At 35.3% G+C, this 22,735-nt stretch overlaps 1 long non-coding RNA gene across 1 annotated transcript in view; it reads left to right on the forward strand.

Moving 5' to 3' along the window:
• The window catches only part of LOC128081900 (uncharacterized), a 61,272-nt gene extending 51,577 nt beyond the window's left edge, over positions 1-9,695 (forward strand). Inside the window, exon 3 of the long non-coding RNA XR_008207456.1 lies at positions 6,218-9,695. This is a non-coding gene — a long non-coding RNA (uncharacterized LOC128081900). The remainder of the gene's footprint in view (positions 1-6,217) is intronic.
• Positions 9,696-22,735: the final 13,040 nt, after the last annotated feature.

Below are 22,735 nucleotides of genomic sequence, written 5' to 3' on the forward strand. Positions count from 1 at the left end.
ATTATAGCTCACTAGCACACAGCTATAATGAACAGAGCTCCTTAGCACTGATGGCAGTTTGTGCCTGGCATCAGTTTGTGTGGTTTTCACATCACAACCCAAATGGAAGGTCGAGTTGTTCCTAGAATTAACTAGATAGTCAACTACTTGAATAGCCCAAGTTTAAAGCCAGAGAAAATCTTTAAAGCTGTTCTGCAGGATTTGAATAGTGTAACTTCAGTGAGTTGTAGGAAAAAGGAAGCTATGCTTGAATATTTTTTTAATGTTTTCTGTTTAAGTTTTGTGATTGTTCCAGTCACTCATTCTGCCTAACATCTTCAAGGTTTATCATACAAACATTAAAACAGTAAGGTAATAGAATTTTGTTAATTAGTATTTTATTTTTTTTTTGGAAGTATTTCACAGACACAGGGGTTGTAACTTTACCCCACTGACTTTGCTGAGGGTAAACTGAGTTATCTGCTGGTGTGGTTAAGCAGGTTTTCCAGTGATAAATATTGTTGTACTAAAGTTTTAAAACATTTTGAGGACTTCAGATATTCAAATTATTTTACAAGTTAAGAAAAAGATGAGCTTTATCAAGTAGCTCAGTATATTGAAGCCAGTGATATATACCCTGCCTATACTGTTCATGAATTTAGTTCATCTAATCAATATCATTTCCTTCTTGCCAGAGGAAAGTTTCTTTCTTAGAGCTGAGATGGAGTTCAGTAGTTCAATACTTCTTTTCCAACACGGAAAAATAATCAAAATTGTTTATCAGTCTCAGTAATTGCACCTTTAAAACGTTTGGTTTTTTTAATACATATATGTACCTATACAGAGAAATGTACACAGAGGTACTTTCAAAGTAATGCTTCCTATTGTATTCTGTTGGCCCATGACATCAGAGGAAAATGTTGGTGGGATGGTAGGAGAGTTTAAACCTTCCTCGCAATATTCTATTGCATTTTGTTGCCGTGTAACAGATGGCAGCAGAGGGGCAGTCTGACAAAATGGTGGCTGACATGGAAGTGCATATGAAGCAAAAGTGTGTCGCTGAATTCCTCCATGTTGAAAAAATTGCACCCATTGACATTCATTGACACTTGCTGAATGTTTATGGTGACCAAACAGTGGGTGTGAGCACAGTGACGTTGTGGGTGGTTCATTTCAGCAGTGGTGACAGCAGCAGTGGGTCACCTCTGCTGTTGCAGACTTTTACAAGCGTGATATGCAGGCTCTTGTTTATCACTGGCAAAAGTTCACAGCTAGTGGTGGTAACTGCAGTTGAGAATTTGCTCTATCAAGCAGGGTGATATGTGGTACGTGGAGACAGGACAAGGGGAAACAGACATAAGCTGCAGCATAGGAAGTTCCACAGGAATGTGTGTAAGAACTTCTTTACGGCGAGGGTGACAGAGCACTGGGACAGGCTGCCCAGCAGGGTTGTGCAGTCTCCTTCTCGGGAGATATTCAAGTCTCGCCTGAACGCCTATCTGTGTGACCTGGTTTAGGGAACCTGCTTTGGCAGGGGGGTTGAACTCGGTGATCTCTAGAGGTCCCTTACAACCCCTACAATTGTGTGATTCTGTGATTCTGGTTGTTGTGCTCCTTGTATCTGTTGTCATTTCCATGGAAATAAATGGGAGGCATTACTTTCAGAGTAACCTACATATAGCCAAAATAGTACAGTCCCCAAATACAGATATGATGTGACTCCAACTATGTGTAAATTGAAGGGAAGGTCTATTTCAGAGTTGGAGATCTTCTCATCTTTGAGGATGTAATTTCCATAAAATATTTATTAGCCAGGTATTCATGCTGGATCCAAACCTAGATCTTTATCTGCTTTAGGAATCTTTGGGAAAACTTTGTGGCAGCTACGTTTACTTATGCCATTACGATTAGCAATAACTACACTGAAATTGTCTGGCATCCTTTCAGCCAATTGAAAGGTGTGACTGAACATAACCAAGCTGCTTTTAATCTAGCTTGTTATGATACTGATATAAGTCACCCTTTCAAATGTGAGCTTTAGTTTGGGCTGTTTCCATCTGAGCTATCTGAATTAGAGCTACTCAGATCCTGTTCACTAACATTACAAACATTACCCCTTTTAGAACCTGTTCTTAGTTTCCTTGGCAATCCCTTTGCTGCTTATACTGTTCATCATTCTCATTCCTATTACTTCTGTTACTCCAATTACAATCTTTCATCTTTCAGTGAAAGTCACATCTATGTTGTCAGAACAGCAAATGTGAGAATCACCACAATAAAAGATGAATCTTTTCCATTAACAGCATGGCAACTATTTTCCACTAAAATCTAGCTTTTCTGCAAGACTTCTTTTTTCTTGAAGACTGTTTGCTATGGCTACCATGCCTTTGTTCTCATTCAGCATTTACAATGATGCTCTGTTGAACTTCTACCTCTTCTTCGTACTCCTATCTTGACTTTACTCAGTTAACGGTTTGTAAGTTAACCTTAGGAAAAATGCACTGGGAGAGGCCACAAGCGCTGCGACATCACAAGCTCCTTGAAGCAAGGGCTTAAGCTGCCTTGTAGAACAGATCTATTTGTTCAAGAGGAACATGACACTTTGAGAGATTAGCTGGTTTCTGGCAGAATTTGTAGTAAGGTGTGTGCTTTTTTAGAATTGCATGCTTCTTGGAATCAAACATGCATTGGCTTTGTGCCATCGTTTCCTGACTTCTTTTCTGTGTGGTGTTTGTAAAGCAAACCTGAGTGTTTCGTTACGATTTTTCTTTGTAATAGTAAAATATGGCCTGATGTTCTCCTGCTGTAAGCATAGTTGCATAGTTCCAGTCAATCTAGACCAGTTTCAAATATATTTTGTAACTTCTGAATAACAGTAAAATTTATGGAGACTGTAATCGTACTGATTGGCTTTGCATCTGGAGCTGGGAATGGGTTTCCTGGTGAATGCTGTGGTCCTCATTCACACAAAATTTTTTGCTGAATTCTGTGTGTTAAAGGCAAAAAGATATTTTGGGTGACAACTATGGCTGGTTTTAATATTTCTAATATGATTTGCTTTATCTTCCTTTTATTATTACTCAAAGTGTAGATGCAAAACTTTTTTAAATTAATGTAAGATTATTTATTGATCATCTTAGAACAGTAGTTTTTCTTAGTATAAATATCTGACTTCAGAATAGTTCAGAAAGAGACTATGAAGATACAATAGGTGTCCAACTTAAAATCAAATCCAGTTTTTGCAGAGGTCAGAGGTAATAGCAAAGAGATCAGGTAGATGAGAAGAGAGATGAATCCATCATACTTCCTGACTGGGCTTCTTCATACAGTGCATAAACTCTACAGGTTAAAAACAGACACAAAAAGACTTTTGTAGAAGACCGCAAGGTATTCACCTGCCTTCAGCGTAGGTAAAATAACTGCAAGCTCTGTAGTTCACTGCCAAAGTTAGGATACATTCCTGAGCTCTCTAATTTCATATTTTGAGGTAATATAATTCAATCTTCTCCTCAGTCTTTTTATGGAGTATCACTGTCTTGTCTCGTTGAAAGATTTCAAAAGGTTTTGTCATTGACCGTGTGTAATCAGGCATGCTATTTTTCAGTGCAGAACTTTAATTACATATTTCATGTTTCTGGTGTAGGGGTTTTCTGTAGATAACATCTGTTTGAAGGAAGGAACTCTATTTTCAAGCCTGGCCACCCTTACTAATTTCTAAGACCTTGTTTTTAATTCAGTGATATAGTACTCATGAGTGTTGAAATTTCCCATGTAAAAAGGCATTACTGCTCATAGCAACAACTTGCAGACCCTCAGTGGTCAAGGAGTAAGCTGAATCTAAGCCGCAGTGCTACATTCCAGTAATAATATACAATAGGACATTAGGATCATTTTATGGTTATTACACCCACAGATCTGCAGTAAGGTGAATAATGAGACATAAGATGAAAAGCAAATGCTTTCAGCAGCTATATAGGGGTGTTTAATGCATAATAATTTTTCATTCTGGAATGGTTTATCCCTGAATGAGATCAAATCTGTTCTGTAACATAGCATAATTTATGAATAAATTAGCCAAAACCCAAATACGCTCCTCTTTCATGAGACGTATGAAAATCTAGAATGTCAAACTTAAACACAGTAGAATTCTACTTGCTCCTGCTGCAGCCATACCTTGCATAGTTACTGCTTCCCTTGAGGCACTTTTTTCTACAGTGTAAATACCTCTTTGTAATAGCAACATCTAATACAATTTAATCAGCTTTTATTAAATACTGATTGGAAAAAATGAGATTTGGATTAGGCTGATAGCTAATTTTCCGTTGGATACAAGGCTTGAATGAAGTAAGCTACAAGAAGTATAAATAACTTGCTCTGGAGAACAAGAATATTCTGACTGCAAATTCAGGGCATTTTCAAGGGCTGACAGTTTCCTTTAAAGCACTCACCAGTAGGCATAATTAGGAAAAAAGAGGTGTGATTTTATGTTAAGATTTATATCCCATAAAGATTTATCATACTAAGATTGTTGTAAGACATATATTGGTCTGAAGGAAACAAGAAACGTCTTCAGTCTATTCTGCGAAGACAGAAACATTGGTTGACTTTTCTGTTTAGCTTTTCATAATATTGGAAAATCTGTCCAAATCTGTGTATGCTTGTGTTTATATACAATGCAGCCTTAAGCAATCAGATTTTTTTTCAAAATTCACAAGGTGAATGACTTCCCAAAAGGATGAGATATTAAGAAATAAGTTCATTTTGCATTTATGATTTTATTGAGACAGAGAACAAGAGGCTTATTTAAGGCATTGGTTTTGGAAAATTTACTGACCTTAGATTAGTTTCTAGTCTGCTCTAAACTGATATCATGATCAGGAATAACTTAGTTTGCTCTTCAAAAAAACCAAAAATGTTTAAGATGCAGTGAGAGGCAGTGTTGTGTCAGAATGCTTGAGCAAAAGAAAATGCTACTGGAAGTGTTGATTTGTAATGATGATGTGGAACAACATAGGAATACTTTGACTTAATTTTTTTTCTTTATAATACATTCTCAATTATTTTAAAATCCATTTTATTCTTGTCGCCTTAATTTATTACCAAGAAGCAAGCAGATGGAGCAATTTTTTTCTGGAAGCAATTTGAAAGAGATATATTGTTCCACACAGTGCAACTCCATTGATTTATAGCTTCTACAGCTCAGGAAGCATCTCTGGATATGCCTCTGTTGTTTTGCTTAATGCAAGGGGAAAGGGTTTTCATTGCAATCTCACTTTTAATGAAATAACTTCTACATAAAGAAGTTACACAGTGAAACATTGTCATCACCATATAATCAAATTGAAATTATCAGATATGATGATTTTGCCAAGACTATGATTTTAAAGCTTTTTTTTTTACTGATTTTTTTGTTTGTTTGTTTGTTTTTTTGACATCTAGCCTGAGAGAATGAGAGATTAAGCACCAATTTGAACAAAGAGGGTTTTTGTGCCATTACAAGCAAATTGTATCTTGATGTGAGGAAACAGTATCAAGTTTTGCCAGAGGTTTAGTTTGGGTAGTAGAATTTCTTGAAGCATTGGAACGGGCTGCTCAGGGAAGTGATGTTGTTTCCATCCCTGGAGGAAAAGAGATTTGTGGGTGTGGCACTGAAGGACATGGTTTAATGATGGGAGATGGTAATTCAAGTTCATGGGCTTGATGATCTTTGAAGGTCTTTTCCAACCCTGGATGAACCAGTGATTATATTCATGCAAGTATCTGAAGAGCTTCTGAACTGTTTATATATTATCAAACAGACCTGTTCTAATTAAATTGCTGCTTATTACAGAGGTCTCTTTTTCAGAACGTCACACCTAAACATGTTCTGATAGCACGTGGGCTCTAGGTAGTATTTCAGCTGTTCACACTAAAAATATTTCTTGAGCACTAATAACTCAGTCATTATAAAAATTATCACCTAGCAAGATAAAACTAAAGCAGGAGGGTCTTAGCCTTAAGATAAAAGCAGTGGAAAAATGAGGGTATGAATTTGTAAATTATCATATATTAAATTTGGGGTATTGATATTTCAAATGTAAACCTCTTGTTTAATGAGACAAGTACTTGCAAATGACGTTTTAAGAATAAATGAGACTGAAAACTGTAGTAAAACCACAGGAAGAGGCTTTAGATGTATGGGTAATGAAGTGAAAGCATTTGTATTTATGATATTATATGATCTCTTTCATTGTTACAGTAGTGATGGAGAGGAAGAGGAGGAGCAAGTTATATGGAGATACTTAGTGCAACATCTGGCTGCCAGAAAACGGGCCACTTAGTTTAAAAAAGGCACCTCCAGATCACACGCACAGTGATGTTCTTATCAGAAACTTAAGTGTCTTCTAACAGGATGAGCAGCTATAAATTCATAGTGCCTTCCAGATGGATTGCATTTGATATTATCCATGACTTTCCTAGCAAACCTAGAGGTTGTGGGAAAATCTGCTTCAGCCATATGAAATGGAAGATAGATGAGTACTGGTGAACAGAATGAACAATGAATACAGTAACTTAGGTTTTATTGTTAGTAAGAGGCCTTGAATATATCCAAGGAGATAATGTCACAAAGGATTGGAACCTCCATATGGAACTCAAGAATGGGGGGGACTGAAAGAGAGAAGAAAATACCAACATAAGGGGATCACTCTGTACCAAACTGTTACTGCCTGAAATCCCTTTGTGCTCTCCTGACAATTCCATCTAATTTGCATTGAAAGAGGTTAAAAGATGATGACAGCTGTGCACAGTGTATCAGTGCATGAGAAAGAGAGTAAATTTTGCAGTACATTTTGTCAAACTGCAACGTAGAGCTGGCACTGGTCCAGAAGTATGAAACGTACTGGCTTGGCTTGAAAGGAAAGTAATAATTAAATAGTGTTAGTAACATGAATAATAAATATGAACTGATAATTGGTTCTATAATAGCTAATAGCTTCTTCATTATTGTTGTTGTTGAATTTGTATTGTATATTACTTCAGGGCCGATTATGAGAGGTGCTGCATGTGTGCATACATCAATACACCTATGTGTTCATATACACAGACAAAATACCTATACAGAGAAAATACTGAGAAGGTCTTTGGCTTAAGGAGTCATGAAAAAATTAGCACACTACGTTATATGCATCATGATTCTAAGTAGTGGTATTTCTTAATAATTGCTGTAAATCCAGAAAAAGTAATGAATGAAACTGAAGAGAAAAAGATACACATGACAGAAAGATTGAAAGGAGGGAGAATGATAGTTGAGGAAGAAAATAAACTAAAAGACAATGGCAATTGATTTGATATAGGATATATTGGTGTGGAGGAATGGAGATAAATAACAATTCCAGCTGTACCTTTGGGTTCTAATCCTATGTTATTGAAAACAGCTTTATAGACTTCAGTAAGCATAGATTTCTGCCTTGACAGGATTAAATCTAGAAAACGACAAATGAGACATTAATCCAGTTTCTTCATTCACTTCAATTCTGTTGTAACAAGAACATTCAATGAATGTCTTCTGAGTGAGCTATTTTTCAGAATTTTTCTGTATAAAAAGGGAAAGTAATGGAAATGCAGAAATGACAGTTAATTGTCTACATTATGAAAAAAATTTTTAAATTTTTTCATACTTTGAAGCCTACATCGCCTAAAACTTCATGTGAAACTATTTCACAACTGCCTGCTCTCACCTCTATTCATGTTGACTTTGCTGAGCCAGCACTGCCTTCTGTCAGTCTTGTACACTGGAAGGACTACATCTAGAAGAGCAGGTTGACTCAGCAAGCGTAAGATCAGCAGGCTGGTGAAAGCCAATTTCAGCAGGAGGATTTGAAAGTTATTATATAAGTTGCTCTGCAACCTGTTCAGCAAAACAGATGGAGAGTAGAGGCCAGATGCAAGGGCAGAGCTGAGTAAGAATACAAGGATAATAGGACAGACAGGGGAATATCAGAAATAGACAAGTAAATAAAAGAGTGAGGAAGAAGAGATTTCTTTAAAAACAGAATGGCACTAGACTATCTTAAAGAAATATATTGCTCAGCCTCTAATTTGAACTCCATAGTCATTTATACAAAATATTCTTGGGTGAATATACAGATGTATATTAATTTTTTATAGAGTAGACGGTTAATAGTTGGAGTTTACCTGACCTAAGCATTATTTTAAATAGCAGATTATTTTAAGACCAAATTAGCTTTCTCTTCTAGATCTCTGCACTTCCACTGAGAAAGAAAACAGAAAAAAACACCTACTATTTTACAGTATTATTCATATTCATGATACAATATAAAATGATCAGCGTCGCAGATTTGATAGAATATAATTGCACTCTGAACATTTTGTATTTATTCATGGAGAGCATTCTCATATTGTTCTGGTGAAGCTGGTGATGTTTATGTTTACAGCTGTACAAGGATACAATAGATACTTTTCTGTTATTCTGGTACGGAGGTTGTTTTCTAGGTTTTGCCATATATGTTGTTCAGTATAATATCACAAATAGTTGTTTGACAGTCTATACAACACATCTATTATTCATACATTATTCTACTTATCAGCTTTTATTGTGCTGCACGTTTTTATGATTCAGTAATTCCTTTAGCAAATATTTATTAAAGATTTGAGTGCAATTATCATTCTGTAAGAACTGTTTATATTATGTTTTACATGGTTTTTCTTTTTTTTCTGAAGCCTTAATATTTATGTAAGTACATTTCTGGCATATCTCTACTAAACAGTAAAATTGTAGCCTGCTCCTAAGTTTTCTAAAAGAAAACAGAGGTCTTGTTGCTAATCAAAAAGACTTCAAAATAAGTTCATTAAGTAATATATTTTCTATCTTCTGTGTAGCATGGGTAGACTTACAAATAGAGAAAGCTAAATTTGGCTTATTTAAACTAAATTCATCATAGTTGTGCATTTCTAGCTCATGAATATTGGCTGGATAACCTGCTATGGAGTTTGAACTTTCTTACACTGTGTCAAGATCAGAAAAATGATGACATTAAAACGCACACTGCTAAGGAAAAATAATAATCTAATTTTACCTAAGATGAACAAAATTAACCTTCATTTGAATAGGACAGCATATAGAGCATTTGGCAATCTGAAACTGTCCTTTTCTGAGGACACAGAAGACAGTGACGAAACTGCCTATATGCCAGCTTAAAACTTTGTTCTTAGAGGCTTTTACACATGAGTAAGTGCTAAATAATAATAATAAGCAGAGGCTGAAACAAACTACTGGTATCTGAATGGTGTCAACGCAGTCAAGATAAAGAACTGGGAGCTCTTCAAGTGAGTCAGGGTGTGACAAAATCTGTACTGATGAATGCTGACATCCTGAATAAAATCACTACATGACTTCACGTAGGTCAAGAAACTACATTGTTTCCCTGAGCCACAATGACAGCAGGGTGACAGAGATTAATAGCTTTGTATTGACTGAGCAACTTCCAGTTCCTTATCTTTGTCAAGTCAAGGCTCTGTCCAAGAGCTGAAATTGTTATTAGACTTATAATTGCAAAGACATTTAAAGGGTTTCCCCTTAAGGGACTATGAAATCCAATAAACCTTTCATAAAACCTCAAGCATTCAAGTGCAAAACCCTTGTCTCAGAGACAGGCATGCTCACAGCCATAACAGGGGAAACCTTGAAGCCTCATGCATTGAATAATGTTTGATTTATGAAGTTGGTTTGAATTTGTATCAGTTTTATTAAAAATATATGAAAGAATGTTTTAAATATGAGTGAGCTGTGTTCACTTCTGTCTTGATCAAGTACTCTGTGTCTGAGCTGGAGGTCTTTCTTCACCTGTCACTTAGATTCATGAGAGCTCAGGAATACTGAATTTGTATTGCTAATTTAAGGCGCTTAATTCAATTTGGATGAGATTAAAACTCAATTCCTCACTGAAGTTTCAAAATAAAAGCTTTAAGACCAAGCTTGAGTTTCATTACTATTGTTGATTTGTAAGGAAATGTTTGGAGCATGTGAAGAGTTTTCAGTGCTGTATGTCAGATTTATTTAATGAAAATCTGTGAATGAGAGAATGCAGTGTTTAAAGCAGTAGATTTAATGCCTATCTCTGTGGCTTACTTAGTGTGTTGTACTGGAACTACCTAAATTGAGAGACACGATTGGCTTCAGGAGATACCAGATTCCTCCTTTTGTTTAAGAGACTTGAGCTTTACTAGGAAATCATGGCTTGTCAGTTACGCACAGTGTGCTGAATTTTCTGTTACTCTATTTTCCTAGTCCATTGCTTAGAGGGCTTGAATTGATGCCAGTCGTAATGGTGTCGTTGCAGTTATTTTGCAGTGAAGCAAGGGAAGTAGCATAGTTCACACTAGTGGAGTATCTGCTCCATGATCTTAAAAAAGGGAAAATCTTAAAACATTACTGTGATTAATTTCTTGTCTAAACTGTGTTTTTTGTTTTTTGGTGTTTTTTTTTTTTTTTTTTTTTTTTTTTTTTTTGCTAAGACATTAAGAAATAGTTAATATTATCTACAGTTAGTATAATTAAAACTATCTTTCTAATAATGATAATCAATTTTAATAGCTATAGTTTAGTCAGGCAAAATACCTTTCTATAAGCATTTATCATTTCTTCCACTTCGAACACAAACTGGGTGACATCCATCAGAACTATCTACCTCGAGTTACACAGCTCTAGGTGTGACTGCAGCCACAACAGAATACTCTTTAGATGTTCAGAATACAGAGTATCCCAGTGATTATTTTGCCTTAATGTGTCCACTTAATTCACATGCAAATATGTGACTAATGCAAGTTACCATGCTCCAGCCATTTTTATGTTTCAAGGATTAAAGAACTCATGAAGATCAACAAGTATTGAATACAACTGAGGATCCTTTCTGCACACGGAGTATAATATCTATATAAACGCCTAAAAGTTAACAGTGAGATTTCAGAATTGATTTTTCTACCTTGTCTTCGGATTCATCCGAAGATTTGTTGAGCTACATTCCCAGGCAGAATTAAGAAAAATAAGAAACAGTTTCTGCTGACATGAGTTTCAGTCAGTATAAGAACTAAAAGCAACACAGCTAAAAGTAGGTATTCTGTCTGATATTGAAGAGCCATAAATTGCAGGATTAGGAAGGGTCTCTGGATTGTAGAAACTGTTGGGAAGCATTTAAAAACATAGTGCTAAACTAGTGTTTTTGCCTTAGGGGCAGTCTTTTATGAAATACTTTTTTTTTTTTTTTTCTTTTTGGATGAATTTTTGCTTTTACTTTCAGTTATTTAAAATGCTTGCTTAGCAAATAAAATAAAGCTTTTCTTTTATTTTGTTCAGTTTCTGAAAACTTCTTTGACAGCTTTACTACTGACTGATTTGGTGGCTAATGTAAGAAAAATAAAATGTGGAAAGAGGGGGGTTGTGACCAATGTACTTCGGATTTTGAAGGAGCAGATATTCATTAATTACAGGTCCTTTTGACTTAACCTTTAGAAAGAATAATGAGTAATCTTCTTATTGCCTAAAATACTTATTTATAATTTAAAGTTTGTTTTTTTTTTCCTCTAAGAGCTTCCCAGCTGCTACAGTCTACAATCTCAAATAAGGTTGTATTAGTTGCAGTATTTACATTCGCAGGTACGTGTGTATAGAATATACTGCGATGCACGTATTAGGATGCTCTATTTCACTTTCAGTACTGAAATCTGCTTTTAATTATGTTCACATGATTATAGAAAATCATTATTAGAGAGATTTTAAGTTAGTGTTAAGCTTAGAAGTGAAAAATCCCACTCTTTCCTTCAAATCATGGAAAGAAATACAGGGATTTTGTTCTCACAGTGCTGATTGACCTCTAATGCTGTGAGTAAAGCCACATCTCCAATGGTGTACCTTCCACTGTGGTTTAGTGTTGTTTCTAGCATAAGATTTTGCTTTCCTGGGGGTATTTCCCTCAGATCAGCTTTCTGCATGTGGCCACTGAACTTTGAGTAAGAGCTGCAATTTTAAAGCATTTCAGAAGCATTACTGCTTGACGCATTGTTCTCTTATCTAGTAACTTTTTTCCCTACTTAAGTAAGAACTTAAATCAGCATTGTATGCATATTATCTAAAATAATTGTTAGAAAGGCTTGAAGTGTAAGCTGAAAACTACAGAAAACCTTGGTGTTTCTATTTGGTATTTTGATGTCCACGGAAAAATGAATATCATTAAACCTTCTGAGTATTTCTGCCAATATTTGATTTTTTATATTATGCTTTTTTTTTTCTTCTGAAGTTTTCATGTCTCAGTGTAATTGCTCATTTCTAATTGTATTGCCACAAACTAAATTGCCTTTGTTACTCAATGTGGGGAAAAAAAATTAAATGATACAATTGTGATGTAGAGAAAATTGTAATCAATTGTTCGCCACTGTCTCCTGGCAGCAGATGAGTAGCTTAACTTTTTTTCCTCTTCTTGAATTGCTATCATTCATTTTACATATATTCGTGTGTATTAATCTGCATTTATTATTCTTAAATATACTAAATAATAACTCTCTGTGTTCTTATTCACATAAAGCCGTATTTTTTTGTGTCCGTCTATTTAAGAGTGCAGTGATTAGTGTAATTAATACATTCTCTTTCTGGGCCATATGGATTCTACAGTGTTTTGCTTATCCTAATTGTTGCCTGTTAATGCAGTGAGTCATGAGGCCGGGGAGCTGAGGACCTATTGATCACATTTCAAAGAATAATGGAGTGAACAGACTATGTCAATGTCTGCAACGAACAGGTCAAGTTCTTAGCTACTTTTTTTTTTTTTTTTTTTTTTTTTAAGCAAAATTTCAATCTCAGTAATAATTTATTGTGTGACAAATAGAATAAAAATATACAGATTGATTGACATCTTAACATAAAAAGCCAATTGGTACCTGCCTTGTTGTTAACCATCTAAAGCTGTAGGACTCACAATAGATGTTTTTTGTTGTTTTTTCTTAAGTCCATCAATTTTTAAATTTTTATGTTGGGCCATCTGAATAGTTATGTTATATAGTTGTGATTAGATTTACTTACACTAAATATTATTATCACCTTTACCTAAATTTCTACTAAGAAATTTAAAAATGGTAAATGATTCACTAATGAACTAACAATGTAGTTGCTCCTTTTTTTTAATGGATGCAATGAGCTGTTTTAGAAATAATTAATTTCTAGAAATTGCAGTAAAGAAGTTTAAAAATACGCCTTATTATACCTAGAGGACGGTATCAGTCAATGCAACTTCTGTTCAGCCGTGGGCTTCATGCATCTCTTTAGTAAATACACAATGTCTGAATTCCTCTGTTATCTGTGAAACAGGGTTAATACTGTTTGCGAAATATAGCTATTAAAATTCATATTAAAATTTCATACCTTGAAATCCATGTTTAGCAGATTTGATGGTCACTCAAGATTTCATACATTGACCTTACATTGTATTTATTCTTTTGGGGGGAATAACATTTAACATTAATGTGGGCAATAGATAATTGGATGTTTCCCTGTCAGATATTTCCCATTGATTCTTACCAAAGTTTATACATGGCAATATACTGGAAGAAGAAAAGTTTTCTAGCATGGATAAATAACTTGTTGCAGAAATATCAGTGTTCTAACTACAGCTGTACCTTGTTGGTAGTGGTAGGAATTGGTTACAGTGGGCATTTAGTTGCCAATTCATCATTTATTCCAGCAGATGACTTATGAATGATCTTGCTGCAGTCAATGAGTAGCTTAAAGCACTGACAGCAGAGAGACAATTTGAGCCCAAACCTTTGCTATCTTCTTACTGTTTACAAAATGAATATGAATAGCATAGCTCTCCCTACCTGGTTCTACCTTTTTGTAGTACTGTGTACTATGTAGTACCTTTCTGTACTACTATGCAGTAAATGCTCTCATGCAATGTTAATATGACCTCCCATTATGGACAACAATCAGTGCTTGTCAGGTCTTCATACTGTGGTCAGTTGTCAACACGTCCTAATAGTTATCGTACAGTGGGAGCTATGGCAACCATTGCTTTCCCTTCACTGTTCAGGAAGTATTGACACTAACTATGCTGTTAGTAGTTGCCTATTTAATTTTTGATACAAATCCTATTTGTTTTTTTAAGCTTTATCTGTGATTATCATTGTTTGGAAAACCCAGTGCTCTACAAGGTAGTCCATGCTAGTAGTAATTGTGTTTTTCTCACAGTTTTCTTGTGTGTCCCAAGGTAAATTTTAGCCCAGTTTCTGAGTGCAAATGAGCTTTGCCAAGTCATTCCTTTTTGAAGTTCCAGAGTGGAGGTAGAATAGTTTCAGTTCGTTCATAACAGTATTAATTTAACTGTACAGAGCTGTAGAAAAGATGAGGAAGGATAAAATAGAACTCATTGCATTTTCATCACAGGAGAGCATGCTATTTCTTCCAAAAGTTTGGATGGAAGTACAAAGGGATGAAAAGATAAAGCCAAATATTCTTTCTTCCAATTACTTTTTCTTCAGCATTGAATTTAAATTAAGAGGCCTTATAGGATAGTAATTATTGAACTAAGTAGAGTTTCTGTCCTATTGTAATAAAATAAACTGTTTCCTTTTCTTAATTTTGGTAGTTATTCGCTTGAAAAAATGCAGAAAATTATAAAATCTGCAGCAGCTGATGAATGTATTTATTACATAAACGTGAAGCTAGAAAACAGTTATTTTTATTGATATTAGATTTTATTTCTGTGCAACTGAATACTCATTTAAAATGCTGTATCTACTAAATAAACAGGATACATTTAACAAATATAACTTCAGAGAAGCTTCCTGTCCTGAACACTTAGTGGCTCTTCTAAGTCAGTGACATGTGTAAATACAAATCACATAAAGTCACATGGTTTAAGTATTTCCATATCCTACATTCAGGATTTAAAGTGCAGCAGTGAATAGGAAAGCTTAGCTGGGTCAGGGCCTTAATTAGAATGGTGTGCCTATGTAAAAAATCTTAGGAAAGAGAATAAATTAGGTTTACTGTACCAAATATTTACAATCACATATGTCATCATGACTCCATGATTTAAATTCAAGTGTATTGCAAAGACATGTAAAGCTGTGCCTATTAAAGCTTTCTAATGTTAGGTCTCCATTTGAAGAACCAAAAGTGCTTTAAGAACATTTAGTGAAGAAAAAGATTTGACCTCTTGATTGATTGTTAATGTTTTTTGTTTTAATATGGAAGGTGAGAAACAAGTTATTTTTGGAAACTATTGGCTCTAAGGATCCTAGGTCTATAGGAAGAATATTAGTTTATAATCAGAATGTTGAAAATATTTCAGTTTCTATAGCCTTAGTTCTGTTTCTCTCCTCAAAGTAATAAACACTGTACACAGGAGTATTGCTAAAGTAGACTTCTGATGGCAACCTGAGGTGTTGGATAAAGTTACATTGCTCTGGGAAAAAAAAGAATAGTGGTTTTTTTATGAGTATTTTTATAGATAAAAATGCTTGAAAGAGGGTAGGGGAAGGGAATGGTATCTGAGCTGTCTTCCGAGTAATCTACTATTTTAAAATTGTTTGAATGCGTGGTATCACTTCCCACAGGTTGCTTAGGTAACCAGAATGTTTTTTGGTATTTTGCATTTACCTGAATTCTATTACATGTGTGAGATGCAGGTTGTTATTTTGTGTGGGGGCCTCAAGTCTTATGATGTCACTTTTTCACCTTTACTCTGTACTTGGGGTATTCTGTGGCATATTTCTTGTATACAATACAATACAATAAACATGTATTCACTCAGTGACAGATGAAGTAGAGCCACGGTGGCATTTACTTCCAAAACAAATATAATTAGCTAATAAATAAAAAGGTTGGAAATGATGCCTCTTGTTTTTCTGATTTTGCTGCTATTGATATATATGTGAACAAAAATGTAATTTTTATTTTTTTTTAATATTCTTCTTGACAGGAAGTTTTTTTGAACTAGCTGGAAAGCAGAGACTTTCAACTGAGCAGCACTAGAGCTGCCACAGTAAGGACAGAAATTACCAAGAAAGGAAGGAAAAACAGCCAAAATCTTGAGACATCCATTTCTGATTTTGGATTGCTCCTTTAATATTCTGGACATCTATAATCATCATTCTGATGAGTACTTCTTAGCAATATATTCCCAAATAGATGAGTTTTGTTCTGCATTGGAACATATAATTTAATCTTAAGAGACTAGGGAAAGTCCACAATGTGTTTCGTATACAGTAGTTATGGATTAACATTGGTCCTCAAAGCAGGTACTTACTGAATCAAACTGGAACTCATCTGCTGACATAGTGGTCTATTTCAAGTGATCTGTGATCATCTGAAATTCAACAGATATTGGTGGGTGGGGAATAGTATATTGGTATCTTGATAAAATATCTCCCTCTGCTTTTTAATCTGCAAAATAGGATGGTATAATTTTGCAATGTAGCTTCACTTTTGCAAGCAATATACCAAATATAATTTATCTTACTGAAAGTATAAACAATATAAATGAAGTAAGATTTGGTAGATCTTCTCATAGCATCGTTTCCATGGCTAATGCCATTTTAAGAAGACAACAGCATTGTGTTTTCTTGGTAATAGAGGCTGTGCCACTTCCGAATGAATGAGAAGGTGGCTAGGAGAAGAACAGGATAAACAGAAGATTGTAGTTTCACAGAGGAGATTTTAAGAAAGTGGAGGAAGCAGACACAAGCGAGTTAAAGAGCTGTAAAGAGTGACCAATGTTATTCGGTAAAAACAGATGGATTGCCATTCAGAAGAAAGATGGCTATGCCTTAATGAAGACAAAAGAGACAGTATTCAGAACAGTGAGCAAAACAGCTTTGCCCAATACAGGGTTATGAAGGAAGGTTATCAAAGTTTCCTTGCAAGTAGTCGTTCTTGCCTCAAGTGAAGGGGAACCATCTTCACCAAAGAAATTTTACTGCCCCTAAAATAGAACATAGTGTTTGTGACTGAATATTCAAATATATTCAATTAAAAAAAAAAAAAAAAGCCAACTTAGTTAATTATCGGATTACTAGGAAATTAAGCAGTATTACTGTTACTATCATGAGGCCACATTTTCTTTTAATGAAAGTAATAGCGGTAGAGAGTTCTTGGGAGTTTGGTGTGGAATTATGATCAGTTCTGAGTGGCCTTAAAAGGCAGCAAATTTTCATGCATCTCTGCTGCCATATGTAGCCAATAATTTCCATCACTACATCTCTGTGGAAATTGAACAAAATGTCTTGATAGGAACAAAATTAACACAGGTCACACATCACTCCATATGGCAAGTCACTGTGCCAAGGCAACTCAAGGTGCTTTGTAGTAGATAGAAAGTCACTAACAAATACCTTTCTCTGTCAAGCAGTGTTTCTGTTATCTAAAGAAAGTTTGACATCTATGTCTTCAGCCAAGATCCATCAGTGGTTTTCCATTACTTTATTACGTTAGTTTAATGTGACCTCAAAGAAGATATAGATGGCTGACTCCAGGCATCTCAGAACTAAGCATAAGCTCTGTATCCTTCTGTACTCCCTTCAAATACCTTGAGAAGAAAAAAGCAAAACAAAAACCGCTGGAATTGGAATGTTTAAATATAATCACTATAAATTGTTCTTAACTGTACTTGTACTTGACCTCTACAGTCGTCTTGTTCTCTTACTGCCTCTGTTCATTTCTCCTCTGTTTCTGAGTTTCAGCTGGGGAAAAAATGGGGCACATTTTGTTTTTCAGATAATATATGGGAAGTTGCCCTCAACTGTGACCACAGAGGAATTATAGGGTGCTTTTTTTTTTTTCTTTCTTTCCTGATTTGCTCCCACAATCACACTGGATCTGTAACATAGCTGGACCAGTTTAGTCATCATCACTGACCACAAAGCTCCCAACTGAAATTCTGTCTACAGGGCCAAAATTTCACTTACTGACAATATCTTTCACATACAATTGTGTCTGTGATAACACTATGTTGCTCTTACTGAATCAATGATTGTGTCTAGAATTATTAGAATCCATAATACTGCCTTTAGCCTAACATTTTCATGCTGTAATCTACATGCAGGTTTAGAAACCTGTTTCTGAAAAGGTCTCATTAATAATGCAAGATTATGATTCTTGCATCTTGTAATTGGCACACACACACAAAAATATGTGATTCCCAATATGGCCATGACTCAAGGAATCAATGTGTGAATAATTATTTCTTCTTTATGGGTCTTCATGCATACGTAGCGTGGTTTCTGTAGCACAGTGATCATTTTCTGTCCTAGAACAAGCATAATCTTACTTGCACACAGAATCACAAGGTTGGAAATGACCTGCAAGATCATCTAGTCCAACCACCCTTCCATTCCTATCAGTGCCACAAGCTACTAAACCATCTCTCATAGCTCCTCATCCAGGTGCCTCTTGAACACTACCAGGGATGGCGACTCCACCACTTCCCTGGGCAGCCATTCCTGTGCCTGACCACCCTTTGAGAGAAAAAGTTTCTCCTAATATCCAACCTAAACCTCCTCTGGTATAACTTCTGGCCATTTCCTTGGGTCCTACTATTTGCCTGGGAGAAGAGGCCAGACCCTTTTGCACCACAATCTCCCTTCAGGAAGTTGTAGAGTGCAATGAGGTCTCCCCTGAGCCTCCTCTTCTGCAGACTAAACAATCCCAGCTCCCTCAGAAGGAACCAGCCTGTGTGTTACTTATGCCCATTTCTGTGTTTTTATGAGTTTATATAAACTTTTAAGTAAAAAAACCATGTTTAAAGGTGGAAATGATACAAGCTCGAGTGCAGTAATGACTGTATTGCATAATTTGGCACATACATTACCTCAGCATATGTTTTCTTACCAGTAAGTGACTAGTGGAGTTTTGTGTTCTTTTGTTTTTACTGTTCAAATGAATACTTTTCAAAGTTCTCAGGTAAATGATGCTTTCCTGGAGTAAACCTTTACAGTAGCACCATGGAGCAAGGCTCACTGTCCCAAGTACATTTTTGTCTGTTATGCAGTGAGGACCAGACTCAATGCTCATCCCTGTTATCCCTGTTACTGGGTATACAAAGTTTCCATTTTTCCTCTTTGTGATCTCACAGTTGAGAATTAACTTCCACTATGGTCTGCACTCACGTTGAGGACTTTACTCACAATATTGAAAGACAAGATTATATAAATGGAGTAGAACATCTGGGTCTTGCTCCATACCTCATTCTCACTGCTTTTTGATCTGTTCTCTTCTTCCTCCTGGAAGCTTAGTCTCAGATAAGATTATACTCATAAAGCATAAAAGATTTCTGATGCTTGATGCATGGAAAGCAACCACCATGTTATTATATTTGCTCAGTGGACACAAGTATGGATGCTACCTTCTGTTCTGGATTTGTATTGTGCCTAAAAAAATCAGTACTTACACGTAAGTGAAGCTTCCAAAAGCATTGTGTGTTTCACTGACTTTTATGGGAAACTAGCCCTGTTATATTTGATTAGAAGAAGAAATAATGTAAATGCTATTATTGTTATAATCAAATCCTTAAGACGCTGTGTATTTATTTCCATTGAAATTATGATGTAGCTGAGCAAATCTTTCATAAGTGTTGAAGACTATTCTGATCTCTTGAGACAGTATCTGGGTAAATATTCCAAATGTTCTGCTCACAGGCTAGAATGTCTTTTCTCTCATCAAATCAAAAATCCAAAAGTATCTTCTTTTTGCCTCTGAATGATAGCATTCTGACTCTCTCATTCTTGTCCAGAAAGCCTGGGTTTAACAGAGCTTTAACAGAGATTTAACAGACTGCTACACTCTACACATTTCTCAGATTTTATTGTACATAACTTTTCAGAGTCTTGAGCCTCCTATGTAATATAAGGTGTTAGAAACTCGAGTTATTACCAAAGTGGAAGCCTCAGGCAGGAGAGAAAATTGACAGAAAAAGACACACGCTTACTTTCTCACTCCTTTCCTTCCTGCTGCCTTTACCCTTTTCGCCAAATGTACCACAGAATTTCAGAACTCTGGTTTCTGAAATGTCATTTTTGCTGTACTAACTTTAAGCATTTCAAATGTGAAAGAAATATGAAAACATCTTTGTCTGCATTTTTATCTCTCTGTAATTCAGTCAATCAAGCATTTACATGAAATTGTGGCAGGATGCCACTCCCACGGCAGCAGTCACATCTTCAAGGAAGCTGCCCCTGTTGCTTTTTCTTTCTTTATTTGTAGCTCAAGTAAATTCTCCATTAAACCCCTGCCCTAGACCCCCCTTAATGGTATAATGCGATAATCCCTTTATTCCCCTATGACACTGATCTACTTTCTGCTGAAAATTAAAGCAGTTTCACTGAATTCAGAAAGATTCAATATGGCTCATAAAAAGAACTATTACTTGGTACAAACTAAAATCATATGATTAAAATAAGAAATTTACTCTTCAGGCTGCTTAAATATCCAAACGTTCACAAAACGTTTAAAGAAGATGTAGGGGTTTTTTGCATTCAAGTGTTGGAAGATCAAAAAATGAAAATCAATGTTACTTTCCATCTGTATTTTACTTTTGGATCAAGCAGCAATGATTTAACATTTCAGATTTTTTTCAAAATGCCCTCCTTGAAGATTCGACCTACGGTCTATACAAGGATTCATTTTCTTTGAGTTTTGTTCCCCTTTATCTGGCTCATCCTCTAACCATATATTAGGTTTCATTTGTCACACAGAAGTAACAAGCTGTGGTACTATTTTGCGGCTTCGTGCAACCAGCTTGGGATTGCATTTTTAGACTTCCTGATCTCTGTCTTTGGTTTTATGTTTGATACATCGCATTGTAGAACCATGATGCGGTATTTTTATATGAATTCTTTATTTAATGGGCTGCAAGAATGTCAAGTAGACCCTTACGCTATTGCGCTGTATGCATGTTACAACTGAGGAAGGAAACTGGGAGCTGAATTTGCTGAAGTAGTTCTGTGGTGTTACTCACAGGTGGCTGGAATTAAATTGACTAAGTGGTTTCTCCAAGCGCAGCACCTGTCATATCTTGTCTCCTTTTCATAACTTCAAAGATATGAAAGTCATAAAACTAAGCCCAGTAAGGGTCAGAAGTCACCAGCTTCTTTGATTGATGTTTTGTCATATTTTGGCTCATTACTTCACCAGAAATCTTCTCTTCTAAATGTAAGAATTTATTAGCTCCCACAAAATAAATATTATTAAAAATGAGGCAAGATGGTTAGAGTGAATATAAACATGCATGAATCAAACCCTTATGTTTAGAGGATGCAATTAGAATAAGAAGATACAATAGGGATTACATTCAATGTGTTTGTTATCTATTTCTTTGACCTTACAGCCACCTTACAGTGGCTCAACAGTTGTTCAAGGAAATATTTTTTTTGCTGCTGTGTACCGAACATTCTACTTAATGAACACCACAGGGTTTACTGATCACTCTTAATGAGTCAGGAACAAGTGTACTGCAGGTAAATTGTCACATATCTTCAGAAAAAGACCAATCAATGAAGGTGATGTATAGAATGATAGTTATCTGTATTTCTCCAAAAGAGAAAACAAATATATCAATGTCCTTAATTTTTATTTTTATTTTTTATTTTTTAATAAAAGACACCTAAGGAGCTAGCAAAAACTTCGTTAGATTTGTATTTCAGATCTTCAGAATCAATACCAGCAGTTAAACTGAGGGCCTCTTACAAACTGTGGCAGCAACAACACTTTGAAGGAACTGAAGGTTGTCACCAGGAGAAAAAGGTTTGCTTTTGTCACAGTGTTTCGGTACTTTTTACTGTCTTTTAGGAGAAATAGCAATCTCTGAATGTTACTGTAATGCACTCTCTTTTATCTGACATGCTTACTAATATAATTTCACAATAACTTTGACTCCCTTAATAATTTGCAGTGAAAATCTGCTATTCTACTAGAATTCAACCAAGGAAAGAAAAATAATAGATATTTTAAAGATGCATTCACTGTTTATGAAATGTACTTATTTTTTTCAATTGGATTTGATGCAAGAGAGGCACACTCATTTATGTACAGCTCCTTAATATTCTCCCTCTCTATGAGCAAAGGATGTTTCTCTTAATCGGATGACACTGAAAGAAAGTTAAAAGTGACAAAATTATTTTGTGTGAAAGTGTAATGTATTGCATTCCTCCTTCAGTCTAACAGCAACAATTTTTAGTAGGTTTGAACATGATTTTTTTATATATTTACTTTTTTTTTTTTCAAATTTTTGATGATATCAAACAGCACAAGGCAATCTTTCCTAAGGGTGGATTGAAAGAAAGAAAGGGATAGGCTTGCTAACAGGGTCTGCTGTGGTAGGACAATGGGAAATGTTTCAAACTAATATGGGAGATTTAGACTGGATATAAGGAAAAGTTTTTTACAGTAAAGGTAATGAAGCACAGGAACAGGTTGCCCAGAAACATGCTGGATGCCCCATCCATGGAGACATTGAGGATCAGGCTAGACCAGGTTCTGAGCTCCTAATTGAGCTGTAGGTGTCCCTGTTCATTTTAGGGGAATTGGAATAGTTAGCCTTCAAGGATCTCTACCAATTCAAATAATTCTATGATTCTATTATTTAGATTAGCTAACACAAAAACTTTTTTTTTTATTAATTTTTTTTTTTATTATCTGTTGTTATCTGAAAATATCTCTGGTTTCTTAATGTTAGGATTCTTTTAAATTATTTGAGGATACTTTTTCTGTAAA

This window comes from Tympanuchus pallidicinctus, unplaced genomic scaffold (assembly GCF_026119805.1).
Source record: "Tympanuchus pallidicinctus isolate F22 unplaced genomic scaffold, pur_lepc_1.0 scaffold22, whole genome shotgun sequence".
Taxonomy (NCBI): domain Eukaryota; kingdom Metazoa; phylum Chordata; class Aves; order Galliformes; family Phasianidae; genus Tympanuchus; species Tympanuchus pallidicinctus.